At 35.2% G+C, this 20,202-nt stretch overlaps 1 protein-coding gene across 11 annotated transcripts in view; it reads left to right on the top strand.

The window, feature by feature from the left end:
• LOC144287938 (uncharacterized) overlaps window positions 1-20,202 on the top strand; it is a 388,349-nt gene that overhangs the window by 98,583 nt on the left and 269,564 nt on the right. The window contains exon 6 of one of the 11 annotated variants that reach the window (XM_077855438.1): window positions 11,033-11,083. The exons of the other annotated variants lie outside the window; for them this stretch is intronic. The gene's annotated coding sequence lies outside the window, so the exon portion shown is untranslated. Of the gene's footprint in view, window positions 1-11,032; window positions 11,084-20,202 lie in introns of those variants that run through there. 11 annotated transcript variants of the gene reach the window in all.

Genomic DNA, 20,202 nt, shown 5'->3' with positions numbered 1-20,202 from the left:
TTTGGAACCTAGGAATAAATTGTACTTGGTTGTAGTGAATGATATTTTAAATGTATTGTTGGATTTGGTTTGCTAATTTTTATTGGACATTTTTGCATTTATGTTCATCAGGGATATTGGCCAGTAGTTTTTTGCTTTTTAGTGGAATCTATCTGGTTTTAAAATCAAGATAATGCTGGTGTCATAGAATGAATTTGGGAGTTTTCTTTTCATTTGTATTTTTTAGAATAGTTTGAGATAATTATATATTAACTCTTTTTTTACATGTGTGGTGGAATTCCCATGAGAAGCCATTTGACCCTGCACTTTTGTTTGCTGGAAGGTTTCTGAATACTAACTCAATTTCATTACTGGGCTATAAGTCTGCTCACGTTTTCTATTTCTTCCTTTTCAGTTTCGATAGTATGCATTTCTAGGAATTTATTCATTTCTTACTGGTGATTCAATTTTTTGGCGTGTAGTTTTTCATTATATTCTCTTTATAGTTTGTATTTCTATGTGTTGTTTGGGATTTTTCCTCTCTCATTTGTTATTTTATATATTTGGGTCTTTTTTCTTTTGATAAATCTGGCTAGGTATTTATTGATTTTATTAATTTTTTCAAAGAACCAGCTCCTGGCTATCAATCTGTTCTATTTTTTTAGTTTCTTTTTACTTTTAAATATTTTATTTATTTATTCATGAGAAATACAGAGAGAGAGAGGCAGAGATGTAGGCAGAGGAAGAAACAGGCTCCCTGCAAGGGGCCTGATGCAGGACTCTATCCCAGGATCCTGGGATCACGACCTGAACCAAAGGCAGACGCTCAACAACTGAGCCATCCAGGTGCCCCCCCCCCCACCTTTTTAAAAAATTTCTGTATCATTCATTTCTGTTATAATCTTTATTATTTCCTTCCTTCTGTTGGCTTTAGGCTTTATTATTTTTTCTAGCTCCTTTATATGTAAGGTTAGGTTGTTTATTTGTTTATTTTACTTCTTAAGGTAGACCTGTGTTGCTGTATACTTCCCTCTGTGGACTGCTTTTACTGGCTCCTGAATGTTTTGGAGTGTCGTATTTTCATTTTCATTTGTTTTCATGTTTTTTAAAAAAATTTTCTTTGATTTCCTGGCTGTGACCCATTCATTGTTTAGTAGCATGTTGTTTAACCTTCCTTTATTTGTGGTCTTTCTAATTTTTTTCTTGTGGTTGATTTCTAGTTTCATAGCATTGTGGTCAGAAAAGGTGCATGGTATGATTTCAATCTTTTAATATGTGTTGAAGGCTTATTTGTGACGTAATATGTGATCTATTCTGGAATATGTGCCATGTGCACTTCAAAAGACTGTGTGTTCTGCTGTTTTATGATGGAATGTTCTGAATATATCTGTTAAGTCCAAATGGTCCAGTTTGTCATTCAGTGCCATTGTTTCCTTGTTTATTTTCTGTTTACCTGTTCATTGATGAAAGTGGCATATTAAATACCCCATTAGTATATTACTATCAATTATTTCCTTTATGTTTGTTTTTAATTGTTTTATATATTTGTGAGATCCCATGCATATTTAAAATTGTTAGATCATTTTGGATTGTCTTCTTTATTATAGTATAGTGCCCTTCTTCATCTCTTGTTACAGTTTTTGTTTTAAGGTCTAGTTTGTCCAATGTAAGTATTGCTACTCTGGCTTTCTTTTGACACCCATTTGCATGATAAATATTTCTCCATACCCTCACTTTCAATCTACAGATATCTTTAGGTCTAAAATGTGTCTTGTAGGTAGCATATAGATCTGTCTTATTTTTTATCCATTCTGCCACCTATGTCTTTTGATTGGAGCACTTAAGCCATTTACAAAGTAATTACTGCTGTATATATATATATATATATATATATATATATATAGCCATTTTATTACTTCTTTTCTCATTGCTTACAGGAATTTTCTCTGGTTCTTTCTTGTCTTTGTCACTTTTGGTCTCTCCTTTGCACTTGTAGATTCCCCTTTATTATTTCTGGCAGGCTGGTTTAGCGGTCACAGATCATTTAGTTTTTATTTCTCTAGGAAACTCTTTATCTTCTTTTCTGAATGATATCTTTGCTGGATAAAGTATTCTTGGCTACAGATTTTTCCATTCTGCACTTTGAGTATATCATGCTGCTTCCTTTTGGCTTGCCAAGTTTCTGTTGAGAAATCTCCAGCTAGCTTTGTGAGTCTTCCCTTTTAAGTTAAGGACTCCTTTTTTCCTGCTGTTTTTAAGTTTTTTTTTTTTTCTTTGTTACTATATTTTGCAAATTTAATTTTATATGTTGGTGTTGGCGTACTTTTGTTGATTTGGTGGGTATTCTCTCTGCCTCCTGGGTTTGTTTCCTTCCCCAGGTTAGAGATGTTTTCAGCTATTATTTATGCACATAAATTTTTCTGCCCCCTTTTCTCTCTTTCTTCTGGAATGCCTGTAATACAAATGTATTATGTTTGACAGAGTTACTGAATTCCATATGTTCAATGTCATGTTGTGTGATTCTTTTGTCTCTCTTTTGTTCAGCTTCATTATTTTCCATTACTTTATTCTCTAGGTCACTAATTCATTCTTCTATTTCTTCCAGCCATTGCATCAAGCCTGTTGCCAATCTCATTTATTTCATTCTTTATCTCTGATTTTTTTATTCTTTTATCACTGTGGCAAAGATCTCAGTGATGTCTTCTATTTTTTCTCAAGCCCAATAAGTATCATTATGATTATTGCTTTAAATTCTCCATTAGGCATGTTACTTATATCTGTTATACTTAGATGCCTCTCCATGGCCTTTCATTTGGGATATATTCCTCTGTCTTGACATTTTGTCTAAGTCTATGCCTTCTGTTCTGTGTTAGAAAAGTCAGTTATGTATCCTGCTCCTGAAAGTAATAGTCTTATAAAGAAGAGGTCATGCAGTGCACAGGGCCTGACACTTCAGGGAATGTCCCTGCTGTATGCTGCTTGTACTTTGCTGTTGTGTTTTGACTCTGTCCTTTAGGCCAGTTATCTGCAGAGGCTTTCTTTGCTTGTTGTCACCAGGGTTTGGTCTCTGGCATGAATGTAGCAAATTTTAACTAGTGTACTCTGGTCTGGTTATGAGATGAGACCTGTCACCACCTCCACTGGAACTGAGCCTCTGCAGATCTCTCTGGTTGGAAGATGAGGTGTGGGCAGGGGTTTGTGCTAATCTTCTGTGGAGGGGGCCTGCCATGCCACAGTCATACTGTGGCAAGTATGACGGAGGAGAATACTGCCAAAATACATGAGGATGGTAGTTGGTGTAAACAAATTAGCAGCCAGTGTTCATGCTGAGTTGCTTCCTTCAAGTGGTTCTGTGTTTATACTGAGGAGTTGGGAAAGGGAATAGCACCAGCCAGCCACTTTGTTCCTGGAGAGTCATCAAAGCTATCTCTCAGGGAGGTACTTCTAGAAGAGTAACCTCTCAGGGAGGTACTTCTAGAAGAGCAAATAATCCCCCTCTTCTGTGCCCTAGGCTTTCTGTAGATTGCTGTTTCCACTCCATCTGTCTCTGGATTGTTTGCCTGCTTTTTCTCTAGAGTAGCTCATTACCCTCCTGGCTCTATCCCAGCCAAGCCCACTGACTTTTAAATTTCCAGGCTCTAAGCTGGTTGAAAGAATTTTCTAAATTCAGCTCCTCTCATTTTCCAAGCCAATTGCTTTGGGGAGATGTTCTTCTTTTGCATTCCCCTGTTTGCTCCTTTATTTTTTGCCCTTCTCCATGACCACAGCTCCCTTTCCTACACAGCACGTGTGGTCTGTTTCTTTCCTAAACTATATCTTCCCACCCCCTGCCTTCTTTGATGTGATCTCTTCTCTCCCTTTGGTTGTGGAGTTTGTTCTCTCAGTTTTCAGATTGATTTCTGGGGTATTTAGGATGATTTGATAGATATCTAGTTGTGTTTATGGGCCAAGACCAACCTAGGGTCCTCCTAGTCTGTTGCCAGCTTCCTCTCTTCAGTTGAATTTAAGACTTTAACAAGACATATGGCAATAGTTTCTGAGAAAGAGAATAAACTATGTGTCAGTGATCCAGAAAGTACAGATTCCGTACTTGTTACTTACAAAAATTTCCTGGAGACCCTGTAGCACAGCCCCTACCTCCCTCATGCTTTATATTATGATCTTAACTCTCAACTTATTTCAGTGGTTGTTCTTACCAAATATAATTCTTAACTAACATTTCAGCCATTCCAAACATGCCTGAATAATCACCTGCATTTACTGTTCTAAATCAGCTAACTTAATCTCCATTTTTGCAGTTATTTCTAGTAGTGACTTTATTATTTTGTTCAGACTCATCTATAATATATTCCCATTCCTCTAATTAAGAATGATTGTAACTTTTATTCAAAATTAATGTAATATTATATAGCTGGACAGGTACCTATACTATTAATAGGCACTAAGTATATAGTTCCTTTAGTATCCATATGGGAAATTTCTACAAGCCTTTTGTTTATAAGTATAAATAAGTAAAATGATGTGCAATAGCCCTGGCTCCAAAGAGATGGAATTTAATCAAACTCCATTATCCTATTAGCATTGGTAATGTTTGAGGAAGCTGTATGAACCTCATTAAATTCTCAAAGCTCTTGTGGTTTCCTGGATCTGAGATGATAATCAAATTGATGGAAATAGTCCAATCATGATAGCAAATTCCTTTATATTTTATAAATTTTTAACAACAAAAACATAATAATGCATTTTGTAATTAAGTTAAATAAATACAAGGGATGTATCTCTTTTAAAGGTACAGAATTGTCTAACTGTCCTTTTTTTGTCCTTGCCTTGCTAAACTCTATTCCCAGCATATCAATACATCAAGCAGACTGATCCTTTCTAAATATGAGTAAATCTCATTATTCATTTGCTCAAACCTCTTTAGTACACTTCCATCTCTCAGATTAACAATCTAAATCTCAATAGACTATGAAATCTTACATGATCTTTTTCACACTCATAGGCATGCGATCTTAATTACTGCTCCTTTAACATGACAGACACAGTCCTATGTCAAGGTAGGTCTTGCAGTTACTATTCACTAGTCTTGAATAATATTTTCCTTTTCTGAATGTTCTTTCTCCAGATAGTTCCATGACTCCTAACTTGAATCCCTTTAGTCTTTGCTTAAGTTTTTAGTGTTTCAGATATGTCTGTAGCCTGTATTAAAAGACACAGTTATTGGGATTTGCTCTAGAAGATATTTGACTTATTATGCTTTTTCATGGACAGAGTCATCACAACCTTCTTGCATCCTAGGCTATGAAGTCTGACTTCAAATCTTGCCTGAGAATTGGATCCTGGGGTATTTAAAATATTAAAAGCATTCTGAATAAAGGTGAAGAATTCCCTATAAATATTTATCCCTTATCTTAAAGTATGGAGTGGATAAACATACATAAGATTTTTAGAAATTAAAATAAAAATGGCTTGTGAAGCATGCAGTTAAATGGTGTCATATAGATGTAATGTTAAATAGAAGAAAGAAAAGGGTATCTGGGTGGCTCAGTCTATTAAGTGTCTGCCTTCAGCTTGGGTCATAATCTCGGAGTCCTGGGATGGAGTGCCACATTGGCCTCCCTGCTCAGCAGAGGATCTACTTTTCTCTCTCCCTCTCCCTCTGCTCATGTTCTCTCTCCCTCAAATAGGTTTTTAAAAATAGTGGAGGGGAAAGCTGCTCAAAGATTGTACATCAAAAGGATATGGACAGTAAAGAAGTAGGTTTTACCACAGAACCTCTGAGAGATATAGGTTGACAAATGCCATTTCAAAGGGTAAGGATAAGACAACAGCTGGGAGGCAATTGACGTTTTCAGTATTGAAAACTTGTCCCAGTCCTTGTATCCAGAGTATAAAGAGTCAGATATCCTGTGTGTTATGCTATATGTTGGCAATTCGAACTCCAATAAAAAAAAAATATACAAAATAAATAAATAAGTTAATTAATTAATTAATTAATTAATTAATTAAAAGATTTCTATACCCCTAGATAGCTGGTAAGTTGATTGGATAATTTCAGTGGTCCTAGAGAAAATGATTCAAAGCTTTGGTATTTAGAGTTAATTAACCTAAAGCAAAGTTTGCCAGTTGATAAGACCCACTAAATTCCTAAATTGCTAATTGCTTTTTTGTAATATTTCATTCTTATATGTGGTTAAATTATAGCTACCAGATGCTTGAGGAATGTTTACAATGCAAAATGATGAAGAAGCTCTGAGATAGCTTGAGATAGCTCTGGAGGAGACAAAAGAAAATTTAATCAAGCATCCCTTTGAGTATGTTTAAAGAGTTTCTAAGAATCAGTGCCTCTAAAAAAGATTAGATAGGAGGAAAAATATGGGGAAAATATTCCTGGAAAAATATAACAATAGATACTTATGCACAGTTAATGGAAACTCTAGAAAAATAAATTAAAATATCCCCCAGAAAATAGAAGAAAAAGAAGTAAAAAGCATGATAACAAAAAAAAGAGAGATGGAGAAGATTTTCAGGAGTTTGAACATCCGATTTATACAATTTTCCATACTTAGAAAAAATAGAGTGAAAAAACACCTGCAAAACAATAGTGGAAATGTATAAGAAAAAAAAATGATATATCTCTTTAGGGACCAAAACATTAAATAAATTCACAAGCGTATATACCAAGGGGCATTTTCATGTGATATTAGTAAATTTGAAGAATGCTAAAAACTAAAAGCTGCTGAGAGGTAAACAGAATGAAGCAAGACAAAGAAGGTTGTCTGCTGATAAAATGGCAGCCAAGTTCTCAAGAGCTACATTAAATACCAGAAGACAGGGGAGCAATGATTTCATGTTTCTATGAGATAGTTTTTTCTTCAACTTACAAATGTATAATTCACCAAGTTACCAATTGAGTAGGATGGTATAAAAATATTTTTCAGAAACTCAGGACCTTTCACACATTTACTCCAAAAGTTCTAAACTTTTGGTATATATACTTCCAAGAATGCAGAGATGCTGAGTGCCTGCAATCTGTGGCTGTAGTCAAAGGTGATTCCAGTACAGGATATTTACAGCAATAATACAGAGCAAATGGTTTTGATTGAAGTCAGAAAGTGGGAGCCTATTTCAGGAAGGAGGTTGCAAGGATCAGACTTAATAAAGTACTAAATGTGAAGTTTCAGCATTTCTAAATGTTCAAATGAGACAAGACAATAGAAAGATAATACAAAGAAAGCAAAGGGCAACAGAAAAGTATACTAAAATTAATTTTAAAAAGGAAGAAGATAATTAAATTATAACACAGTAATATTCTCAAAAGCATAATCTTATAAAGGTAATTTTAACTAAAATATGACCAGAATAATATTGAGAAAGTACAGAAGAGGCCTGATGGGTGAGGGAGGGGATTAAGGGAAACCACATATTCATCCCTCACAGTAGAAAGTCAATGATAGTGTCTAAAATAAATATTAAATGATACTCTACACATATTTAAAATATAAAACTGCTAGAAAATAGTTAAAAGAGAATCTGAAAAGCAGGATTAGGGTAAGGGTGGATTGGGAGTGTGAGGAAGTAGGTAAGTAATATTTTTCATTATAAGTCTTCAGTACTTCTTAATTTTTTGTTGAGTCTGTGAACAATTTTGATGGATAATTTTAGTTTTTAGTTTCTGCTTTAAAGAAACATTGAAGCTGTATTAGTTTTTATGGACAAGTAGTAGAATTTGTTTAACAGCAAGATTTGTTATCTTCTTTGTTGAAGACAACACAGAACTACCACAAATACACCATTAAAGGAACTCTTTAGGAAAATTAAGTCTCTCCCTCTTTATATCTCTCCCCCCTCTTTCCCTCCACACATATGTATATGTGTATAAGTATATGTATATAAGTTCTGTAGTCCAGTGATTCAAAATATCATTAGATATGAGATTCCTGTTTGTCTTCTTTAGTGCTTTTGGCTTTGAAATTCACTTTCCTTGTTTGATTATTTCTACTCTTGCCTACTATTTATTTATTTTCATAATACTTCATTCCTTTTCTTTTATCTTCTACATTTCTTCATCATTTTGTATTTGAGATATCCTCGGTAAACTGCCAAGTTTTGTTTGAAACCATTATCAGACACTTCGATTTTGTTTTTTTACAAGGGGGATTTTAAATAATTTTTAATTATGGTGGTAAGTAATCTGTTCAGTTTTATTCTTTATCTCTTATTTGGGGGTTACTATTAATTATTCACTGTTGTATTTTCATTGAACTCTTTCATCATGTTTTAGGCTGATCATGTTTTTTGGCATTTCCTCTCCCCTAATAATTTTCAATGACCATTTGTCTGAAACCCTTTCAGACCTCTTTGACATCTTTGCTCTTTGCCAGGTACAGCTGTGACCTTGGCTTTCCCAACCAACCTTCAGAAGGTCTCTGTATGGGCATGAGAAGCATCCAGAATTCCCTTTAACTTCCAGATATGTACTTGTTTATTTTTGCATCAGAAGACATAGGAGTAGAAAGCATTACAAGACATTTCTTGTGTGATCTTTCCTATAGGAAATTCTTTTTCTTGTAGATATATATTGCATTTTTTTATGAACATTGAGTTTTGGGGTAGGGTAGGGATTATATGTATAGGGGTGCATGTGTGTGTGTGTGTGTCTGTGTTTATGTGTGTATTCTTTTCTAAAACTGTCTTCCTAAGGGAGTTCTTGATCAGAGGATGTTTATGATAGAATGAGCAGGAGGATATATCCCCTGATGCTGGCATGAGACTATAAAAGGAACCAGACTAGAAGTTCCAAAGTTCAACTTACACTGCTTGGCTTATTCCCATATGTGATATTACTGAAGACTAGATATCTGATATGGTGATAAATATGCTCCAGTGGATTGTAGAGGTGTAGAGGTTTTGAATGGACATTAAGTAGGACAAAGCCAGAATCAGTGGGCAGGGATTAAATTTGCTCTTTTGTTTGTTTTTGGCCTTCATGGGAGTAGAAAAACGGAATGTAAATCATATTGTATCTCAGAGAATGACAAGTATAGCTAAAATCTTGGGATCAGGAGCAAGAATGCATGTAATGGAAGACATTCATCACCTCTGTGACTTTGAACAAATTATTTCCACTTTCTTTGCTTTGGTTTCTTTATCTGTAGAACATGGAAATGGTTGCCTACCTTGTGAAGTTGTTATATGACTAAATAGTATTATGTGAAATGATTAGAATGGGGCACATAAATGATAAATGTTAGCTATCATAATCTATATTCTTATGTTGTATATCCTATACAATTTTCTGATTGCATATATTATTTCACTTTTTCATCTTTGGTTTTACCATCTTTTTCATGTCTTTGGTTAAATGTCACCTTTTCAGTGAGGCTTTCCATGACAGCTCTTTTAGAAACTGAAACCCTCTCTATAGTCTCTTTATTATCTTCTCCTGTTTTATTTTTCCCCTAGTACTTAACACCTTGTAGTATACCTACCTTCTAATGTCCTTATTTTACCTTAACATCCATTTACTCCCACTGGGACAAGGGTCTTTTTGTGTTTTTTAACAACATATTGACAGTGTCTATAATATTGACTGGCATACAGTCTCAGCAAAATAAGCATGTTACATTTCACTTACTGTAATCCTGAAGAGACGCTTATCTAAAAATAGAAATCAAAGGATCAAGAAAAGGCAGCTGATTTCAGGGATAGTCTGAAGTGGAGAAGAAGGCTATTGATGTTTATTTTTTAGGTGATTAGAGATTAGACTATAGATAAGTGAATTATGCTAGGAAATGGGGTGTTTGGTACTTTTTGGAAAACTATGAGGCCTAGGCTGTGGATTAAAAATGGTCATATCTTATACTTGGATATTTATATCCACTTTTAATTTTTTATGTATATATATGGCTTTTTTTTCTTCTACTACCTGCAACATACAGAGTTGTTATATATCATATTACCTTCTTAATTCTCTGTGTTAAGAGATGTGTGTGCCTGTGGCATGCCCCCATAGCCACATCAGGGCAGAGTGAGCTACAGCTTGCTTGAAACGAACCAGGATTCAAGATGGAAAATGGTGAGCTTCAAAAGTGGAGAGAAGTTATCTCAGGACAAGGTGAGATGAGGTGATAACCAGGATAGGATTCTGGAATGCATTAACCTTCATGTATACATAAGGTTAAATCTGGCAGTAACCTCTTCTTCATAGTCAATGTTGGAGTGTCACTGTCACCTCACATTGAAACACTGGTGTCCAGGATCACATCATTTGCCTCTGATAGCACTCTTCTTAAGCTTTACACAATTTTTATGGTCAAATACTACTTCATGTTTCAGAGTCCCATACAACTGTTTACTCCTCTGTCTTATATTCTTGTTTGTTAAATGCAAGATTTGAATCCATTACTATGTTTGATCATTCTATTTACTGTTTATTATAAACTGCTTTATGTGAAACTTGATTGAAAATGTTCTGCTAGGGACTCCTGGGTGGCTCAGGCTCCCCTTGAGGAGCCTGTTTCTCCCTCTGCCCATGTCTCTGCCTCTCTCTCTCTGTTTCTCTCATGAATAAATAAATAAAACCTATTTTAAAAAAGGAAAAAAAAAAGGGATGGTAACTATGTGAGGTGATAGATCTTTTAATTAACCTTACTGTGTAGTAATTGTTTTGGCTATCAAATGCATAACAAATCATCACACCGTATGCCTTAAACATACACGATGTAATATCTCAAACATAACTAGTATATTTATGAAAAAATAAATACCTGCTGACCCAAGCATTTAATTTAGTAGAATTTATCTTGCAGCAACAATTACACTTATGTAAAAAAATAAATTAGTAATCCCTGTGAAATTCTCTGAATTAGCCAAAGACTGGAATTGATCACATGTCTATTGATAGATGAATGTTTAAGTAAATTTTTGCAAGTCTATTTCTTACTATTTTATTAAGTATGTGGAATATAATATATATGGAATATATTCCAAGACATTGTTATTATTTGCTTTTTTTTAAATTTTTTTTTTATTTTTTATTTATTTATGATAGTCACACAGAGAGAGAGAGAGAGGCAGAGACACAGGCAGAGGGAGAAGCAGGCTCCATGCACCGGGAGCCCGACGTGGGATTCGATCCCGGGTCTCCAGGATCACGCCCTGGGCCAAAGGCAGGCGCTAAACCGCTGTGCCACCCAGGGATCCCTTATTTGCTTTTTATAGAAGAAAAAATGTTTCTAGAATTTTTCCAATTGTCTTTTTTTCTTAAGTAAATACACAAATCTATATTAAGTTTATAAGTATCTTTCATTTCTATTTTTTTATTTTTTTTTTGAATACGCAAACTCCACATTAAGCTAAACTGGGTTAAAAAATGCGTTATAGGGGATGCCTGGGTGGCTCAGCAGGTGAGTGTCTGCCTGCGACTCAGGGTGTGACCCTGGAGTTTTGGAATCGAGTCCCACAATCTTAAAAAAAAAAAAAAAAAAAAAAGAAAGAAAAAAAGAAAGAAAGGCATTATAGTTACAAAATATTCAAGTTTAAATGGAATTGTCAGTCAGAGGTGTTTATTGACCTCCCATGTCACAAAGCTAGAGAATCACAATGCTACTCATGTCTGCATTTATTTTACTTCTAAGTTTTTTGAAGATAGGAATAGTGTAGTGGTAAATTTTTTGCCATAGGACCTGGCAGAGCATTTTCTTTTTCTTTTTTAAGATTTTTTATTTGTTTATTCATAAGAGACACAGAGAGAGAGGCAGAGACATAAGCAGAGGGAGGAGCAGGCTCCATGCAGGAAGCCCAATGTGAGACTAGATCCCAGGACTCCGGGGTCATGCCCTGAGACAAAGGCAGATGCTCAACCACTGAGCCATCCAGGTGTCCCCATGATTACCCTTCCTTATGTGAGTAGTGAGAACATTGAAAATGTATTCCCTTGGGTGCCTGGGTGGGTCAATGGATGAAGCCTCTGCCTTTGGCTCACCTCATGATCTCAGGGTCCTGAGATCCAGTTCCAAGTTAGGCTTGCTGCTCAGCAAGGAGTCTACTTCCCCTCTCCCTCTGCCCCTCTTCCTGGCTTGTGCTCTGTCTCTCAAATAAATAAATAAAAATTTTTTTTTTAAAAAAAGCTTGGACAGGCTCTGGACAGTATCAGACAATATCATGAGGCTATGTAAGTTCATTCTACCAACATGCAGCTGGCACAGGTGGGACATTGTGTTCCCCAGTCAGTCGGAAATCCCTCATAACTTTGGAAATAAGCTAATCCTTAATCAAATTTTGACTTTTTGAAACTCTTTCTTATCCGACTATTTGCCTCTCTGACAATTAGGTCTCTTATGGAAGTTCAGAAATAAATACAGATCCATAGGCACAAATATTTGGTTTTAAAGAACATAAAGATTGAATGCAGATTAATATTAAATCTGGATATCCTTAGTAGTCAAACAGAGTTTATCAGTTTAGGACATGTTTGTCAAATAGTTTTTCAAAATAGTATTTATCAGAATTGCTTTAAATAATGATTTTTTGTTCAATAATAACAGTCCAGAATGAGCCTTCTTAAAATTAACTCTAGCTTTGCAGAATCACTAGATCTAATTTGATACAGGAAAAAGAATATGGAACTGACATTGCTTTTCAACAGATAATCTTTGCTGTTTCCATAATCTTATTAATTACAAACAAAACAAAATAAACCAAAAACAAAACAATAACAAAGAAAGAGCAAGAAAGAAGCGTATAATTAATAGTCTCTAGTTAAAGCTCTTTAGGTTATAAATTAAATAACAAAAAATATGATTTAAAAAGGTGTTTCGTAGATTCCAAGAGCAAGAATATAGCTAGGTTTCAAGAATTGAAGAAGCTGCTATTAAGGTCCTCTTTTTTTCTCTCCTTATTCTGATTTCTTTTCTTTACTTCTATTTCCTCTACAGCTATTTATCTCTTCTCTTCTCCCAAGATAGAATATGGCCACTCCATGACTCAGGGTACACAGGTGACAGAAAAAATGTTAACCTGTGGCTTTTCTATACCCCTGTTTTGGGCAAGGCCCAGTGCTGAGAATAGATGCGAATTCCATTTACCTAATTGGCGAATTACCATTTGCCTTCAAATGTGAGAAATTAATCTGTCACTGCAGATATGCTAAGACTATAAACTCCTTTTGCTAACAAGAGCCATCATCTACTTACAGACTATTTAGGATTCATTAAGAGAAAGATTTTACTGGAAGAGAGGATTCATTGTTAGGTAAAAGAGATGAGAGAATGAGAACTATTGGAAGATGTTTATCACCACAGGAGGAAATAATCTTCAGATACCTTTCAGAGAGCTTGATGTGTATGTCTCTAAGAGTTCAGTCAACGTGAAAACTGATAACTAACGCACCCCTGAAAAGTCTAAATAAAGATACTATAGCTAAAGCTATCATATTTAAGAGCAAAGGAGGGAAAAACAGGACTGGAAACAACTTATATTTTTTGAATGTGGTTAGACCAGATCGCTTGTATTTCTATGGTCCTGGTGTGCCCAATAGAAAAGGGTGGATAGGGCAGCCCCGGTGGCTCAGAGGTTTAACACTGCCTTCAGCCCAGGGCAGAATCCTGGAGACCCAGGATCGAGTCCCGCATCAGGCTCCCTGCATGGAGCCTGCTACTCTTTCTCTCTCTCTCTCTCTCTCTCTGCCTCTCATGAATAAATAAATAAAAATCTTAAAAAAAAGGAAAGGAAAAAGAAAAAGAAAAAGGTGGATAATGAGGGATGTGAGGTATCTCATGCTAAAAAGACTGCCATGAAGGATAAGGGGACCCGAGCAATGGGAGTAGACTGTCAAAGAAATGAGTAAACAGTACATTAAAAGATTTGAGGAAACTTTCTAGAAAAGACCCCATTAATGAAGGCTCTTCAAATAATGAAGGTCAACCAAATAACCTACAAAAGTTTCCGACTAGTGAGACAGTCATCAGAGGGTATGGATGCCTGATAACCACTGCACTAGTCAGTAAGATCTTATCTCATTTTATCCACCTTAACCTGTTCTGAGAAGACTCCCCTATTCTCTTGTATATATATCTCAAATTTGTCAGTTGAGTTAGAGATAGAAAAATAAGAAGCCTACTGTAAAGTTCTGTACCAATCCAGGAAAACAAGGGACTTTTAATTAGATGCTATTTAGATGTGATAAAACATGCACACTGAACCCATACATTTTAGTTAGGTACCATAAAAGGGATGATGGCTTAAATATATTAATTCTCTTCCTTTATTTTAATTTAATAATTTGATCTGATTTTGCCAAATTTACAACTGTAGAAACTCAAAAACAACATAGTTCTAATGGCATTTAAAATTTTTTAAAAAGAATAACGTTTGAATACTGTAACTTTACTGAATTAGTTGGCTACTTTTTTAAAGCTTTTATTTATTTATTCCTGAGAGACGCAGAGAGAGGCAGAGACATAATGCCAAAGGAGAAGCAGGCTCCATGCAGGGAGCCCAATGTGGGACTCGATCCCAGGACGTCAGGATGATGCCCTGGGCCGAAGGCAGACACTTAACCGCTGAGTCACCCAGGCATCCCAGTTGAGTACTTTTAGCATAGGTTTTCTACATACCAGGTCATGTTATCTGCAAACAAAGATAATTATACTTCTTCATTTCCATTTTGAATGTCTTTTATTTTTCTTGCCCAAGTGCTCTGGGTAGGACTTCCAGTACCATGTTCAATAGAAGTGGTGAGAGTTGGCATCATTGTCTTGTTCCTGATCTTAGAGGAAAAGCTTTCAGTTTTTCAGCATTCAGTATGATGCAATATATGGGCTTATAATATGACCCCAATGTCATAGGGCTTGATTGTAGGACCCTGAGATCATGACCTGAGTAGAAGGCAGAAGCTTAATTGACTGAGCTACCCCAGGTAGCTGAAAGAATTTTTAATCATACCATTCTGCCTGGTGTGGGAAGAGGGGAATGGATGTGGGAGGAGAAATGGGTGGGGAAATAAATTGAGGGGTGAGAAAAGGGCTACCTTTCTTGAAAGATAAAAAATCTACCTTTTCTGCTTAAAATCCTTTAGAAGTATATTCTCTCTCTTTAATTTTCTACAGTTTGTACAGAGCATAGACATGTTTTGAAAAAAATCAGGGTATCTTCTCTTTGTTTTACTGTCCTAGACTTTCTTTTCTGAAACCCTTCTTTCCCCACCTTCCCCCTATATAGTTCTTCCTTTTCTGTTAAACTTTTCCTTAGTACTTCCTTTCTTTGTGAAAGACACTGAAGTTCAGAGTAGATTCTCGTCCCAAGTCTCCTCACCTCTGAACTGAGACTCTTCAGGCTGTTCTGGAAATGAAATGATTCACAGTGCCTTTTGGCCTTCTGGTCTCACCTTGTGATTGGATAGTCTGTAAGAAATAAAAGTGGAATGAAATGAGCCAAGCAAGAGACTTCTCCCTTACCTTTGGAAAGATCTAAAGTCACATTGCTCTCTGTACTTTCTCTTTTCAAAAAAAATTTGTAATTTAGTGGAAGTTATATACAAATTAAGAAAAAAAGGTGGCAGCACATAGCCTAAATATAAATGCTTGATTGCTCATTAGTTGTTTGTTGTTTTCACCAAGCTTAATAAAAAGGTTCTTGAAGACAGGAATAATGTCTTTTCCATTAAGGTACACAGAAACTTAACAAAATGTCTTTTAATTGAATCATAATTTTTTTAGGCTTAAAATTTAGATACCCTGCTACCAACTGTTTTATCCGTGGAATATGTATCTGCATTTTTCTCATTATCAGTGGTATAACATTTCAAGGCTTAAACTTTATAATACCATTTTATGTGCTTTTAAAAAATATTTATTGTGAAACATTTATTTGTACTTTTTTTTTTTACACTGTTCAATAAAACTGATAAACCATTAATGGGGAGATTAGAACCATTAACCTGTAATATTCATGCCATCACTGGCACTATAATTGAACCAAAATATATCACAAAGCCTTCCATTCATTCAACCAGAATTTCCTTTTTTAAATCTAAAATAGCAGGTTTTTTTTCATGCACTCAGTATTGAAATTACATTTTCAGGTAATGACTCTTGTAGCTAACAGCAGTTTATGCAATACTAATGCTACGAAATAAAAAAGAACCATATATTTTTAAAAATTTTGATAACTAATAAAAATGAAAGATATGAATCCAACAATTTGGAGCTTTCATTTTAGGAAACTTTATAGAGAAAATGGTGTTAGGCATCCAGCTGTGTTTTCTAAAAAGACATTTTTTTTTTTAATTTAAATTCGATCTATTTTTACTTTAATGACAAACGCCAGTGGCTATTTTATGAACAGTTGCTTAGATTCAAATTACAATGTAACTTTCTAATTAAAAAGTTTAATTTCTTCTTAACTATAATAAAAAATAATTACATTGTATGAGCCGTTTAAAAAAATTCTTAGCTGTTCTCCATACATTCACTGTTTTGTTGAATTCTCATTTGGAGAAAAAACTTTGATTAATTCCAGGGCTACATACATAGATTACTGCATTGAATGAAGATTATTATTTTTTGTAAGCTCCAAAAGTGTTGTTCTTGGAATTTTACCTTCTTTGCCAAATAAAGAAGGTATATATCAACTTTTGCATTTGTTGATACTATGAAAGCACTAAAGTATTTTGAAGACATTTTTTGAAGTTGTGCTATTGTAAAGCCTAAGTAAGTTTCCAGTATAGAAAATTGGTCCCTGGGATCCCTGGGTGGCGCAGCGGTTAAGCGCTTGCCTTTGGCCCAGGGTGCGATCCTGGAGACCTGGGATCGAATCCCACGTTGGGCTCCCAGTGCATGGAGCCTGCTTCTCCTTCTGCCTGTGTCTCTGCCTCTCTCTCTCTCTCTCTCTCTCTCTGTGAGAAAGAAAGAAAGAAAGAGAGAGAGAGAGAGAGAGAGAGAGAAAGAAAGAAAAGAAAGAAAGAAAGAAAGAAAGAAAGAAAGAAAGAAAGAAAGAAAGAAAGAAAGAAAGAAAAAAGAAAATTAGTCCCTGTGGGAGGATTACTTTTAGTACCACTAATGGAATATCATGCACCATACTTGACACAAAATAAATTGTCAATCTGAACTAATGCTTACAAGCATCTACTTCCTTTCTAATAGTATTTTTTAAAATTTATTTATTTATTCATGAGAGAAACACAGAGACAGAGACATAGGCAGAGGGAGAAGTGGGCTCCCTATGGAGAGCCGATGAGGAACTCGATCCCAGGACTCTGAGATCATGACCTGAACCAAAGGCAGAGGCTCAACCACCGAGCCATCCAGGTGCCCTTCTAATAGTGTATTTTGTACTTGATAAGAGTAACTTTATTATTTGTCTTTTAATAATAATATATACTCTCATATTTAGCAGTTGAAATAAAATACACAGTAGTTTTATATAGATAAGATTTTTCCATTTTTATATAGCAATTATAGGTGATCATGCCCCAGGTTAAATGATTTGGAACAGAGCAGGCAGGGCCAGCCAGAATCAAGACCTAAGGCTAATGGAATTGGCTGAGGTAGTCCCTGTGTGAGTGAGAGACCTGGTTAGAGATAATGCAGAAGAGTTGAGGTTGAGAGACAGGACACGATATTCATGGTTATGAAAACTGGAATTCTGGACATAAGCTAAGTACAGGTAAGCTTCAAACCAAAGTAAAGAAGTTATCTTAGGGGCACCTGAGTGGTTCAGTGCTTGAACACCTGCCTCTGGCTCAGGTCGTGATCCCGGGGTCCTGTCCCTTATCAGGCTCTCTGTAGCGAGCCTGCTTCTCCCTCTGCCTGTGTCTCTGTCTTTCTCTGTGTGTCTCTAATGAATAAATAAATAAAACCTTAAAAAAAGAGGTTATCTTTGACTGTAATAACATAGGACAGCAACAAGTGATCTGGACATTGATGATTATAGAACTAATCAGGCAATTTTTCTAGCATGATTTCATTAGCTATTAGAAGCAAACATAGCAATGTTAATATAAAACTGGCTGCAAGACACAGCCCAGTGTCCTTCAAGTGAGAAGGGAATTGCTGATACCTCTGAAGCAAGGATTCACACATTAAAAACAGAGAAAGAACCAGTTAGTAAGGACACAAAGTCATAGCTAAACAAGTAACATGCATGGTACATAATTAGTCTCATTATATTGAACCAAACCTTTCTTGTTAGAAATCAGTTGCAGTGGGGGTTTATTGGTATTTAGAGAAGATTGATTCAGGGAATGGAATTCAGTCAAAGCCTGATCATTTTTATTTTGTAGGAATGGTGCCTTGAAACGGCTTATTAAACTCATTCAGGAAAGCTTAAAAAGTATACGATACAAAGTGAACTGCTATACCAGAGAACCCCAAGTACAGAGGCTTAGACAGGACAGGAGTGTGCTTCTCTTGTGTGGCCCTGCAGGATGCTCTGCCACAGTCCTTCCCAATCACACAAATTTCCACTCATGTCCCACTATCCAAGCCTGGAGACAGAGCTAGGCCTGGGTGACAGCAGGTTTCCCACACCCAGCAAAGCATGCGCCACCCTTGTGCACCCACATGATCTATACTATTACATAGCATGTTTTCTTCAAATGACTTGCCTGCTGAAATAAATTTATTCTAACAGAAAAAAAAAAAAATACTTTGTGCCCCGCATCAGGTTCATTGAAGCTAATTTCCTGAGAATTTTTTTTTTAAATAAAATCTTTCCAGGGGATTCCAATAAAAAAATAAATTTGTGATCCATGACTAACACTTATGACTCATTGCATAGTTTTTACTTAATTAGTATGGGGGAAAAAAGGCAGGGTTGGTGTAAACTTTATTATCTTTAATTTCAATCGAAAATTAGTAAAAAAATTTTTTTGGTAAGTTTCTTTGGAAAATGGGATGAGCAATTTTGTTGTTTCAAAACTAGATACTGTTTAAGAAAATTTGGGAGGAAAATGAGCCAAATCAGTTATTTAAGCAGTGTGGAAGTGCATTTCTTTTCGGTGTTTTGTGTTTTTAATGATTATTTTAAGTATTAAAATACAAAAGATTATGTACATTTTAACATAAGCTTATGCAAGTTATTTACAATTTGCTCTAAAAGTAAAATGATGAATTTTCAGTGGATTATTTAGTGAGCCTAGGAGAATGCTTACCACACAGAATACAATAGAATCAAACTAATTTTTCTCTGGCCATTGTCACTTTGAATCAATTTTTCTGTTATTTATATAGGGCAGCACAGTGTTTTAAATTTGCCACTAAAAGGTAAAATCTATCTCTTTCCCAAAACTATTATGGATTACCCTATATACCTGCTTTTAGCAGATATCTACTTTTCAAAAAATGAGTATTTGCACATTTGAAGCAATGTGTCACATTTCTGCTCCACTGACTAGCATTGCTTTAAATCTCTTGGATCCCATCTTCTTGTGTTATGTCAAATCACATTGGCTTTTCTATGTGACAAAATATACAGTGATGGAAGGTGACAGAAGAAATGTAATGCAATATGACACATCAGAAATTTAAAGGGTAAAGAGATTAGCTATTTGGTGTCAAATTAGATAGAGAATGTCAAATCAAAAATGAATCTGGCAGTCACTAATGGAGAGAAAGGTACAGTATTCACCCTATGAAACAATGAATCCTGAACTTCATCAGCAAATATTTAGCTATCTTAGTGGTACAATCTGGAACATCAGAGAGTATCTTGGAAGATCATGTGCCAGCAGTATACTTCAAGGTCATTTCATGACACTATTTACAAAGATGATTTGATCCACATGATTCTCTACAGAGAGCAAGTATGATTGATTGTTGCTGATTTGGTACATATTTTTTGCTGTATTTGAGAAATTATACTTCTTTAAAGAGAGTAATGCGGTAGCATTATGCCATGTTATACTTGGTGCCATTATGTCACACAAACAAAGCATTTTAAACTATTAGGAATGGAAGAAAAAAATCTTATAATCATGATAATACAGATGTCTGAAGATTTAGTTTGTGCCTTTTGGTATATAGTTTATTATTAAACTCCTTGCCTTAATAGGAATTTGAGGAAAAGAACTGGAAAAAAGTTATGATTTTATTTTTTTCCCTCTCAAGGTGATAATAGTGAAATCAAAGAAGTACTAGACAGAAATTACCATTTCTTTAGTCTTCTGGTTAGCAAAGTTTACTGATAGTTAAAGTTTACTATTACCAAGTTGCCCCTGGACTG

The sequence above is a fragment of the Canis aureus genome, chromosome 17 (assembly GCF_053574225.1).
Source record: "Canis aureus isolate CA01 chromosome 17, VMU_Caureus_v.1.0, whole genome shotgun sequence".
NCBI lineage: Eukaryota > Metazoa > Chordata > Mammalia > Carnivora > Canidae > Canis > Canis aureus.
Note: the sequence above shows the minus strand (reverse complement) of the source record. Positions and strands in the feature narration are given on the sequence as shown.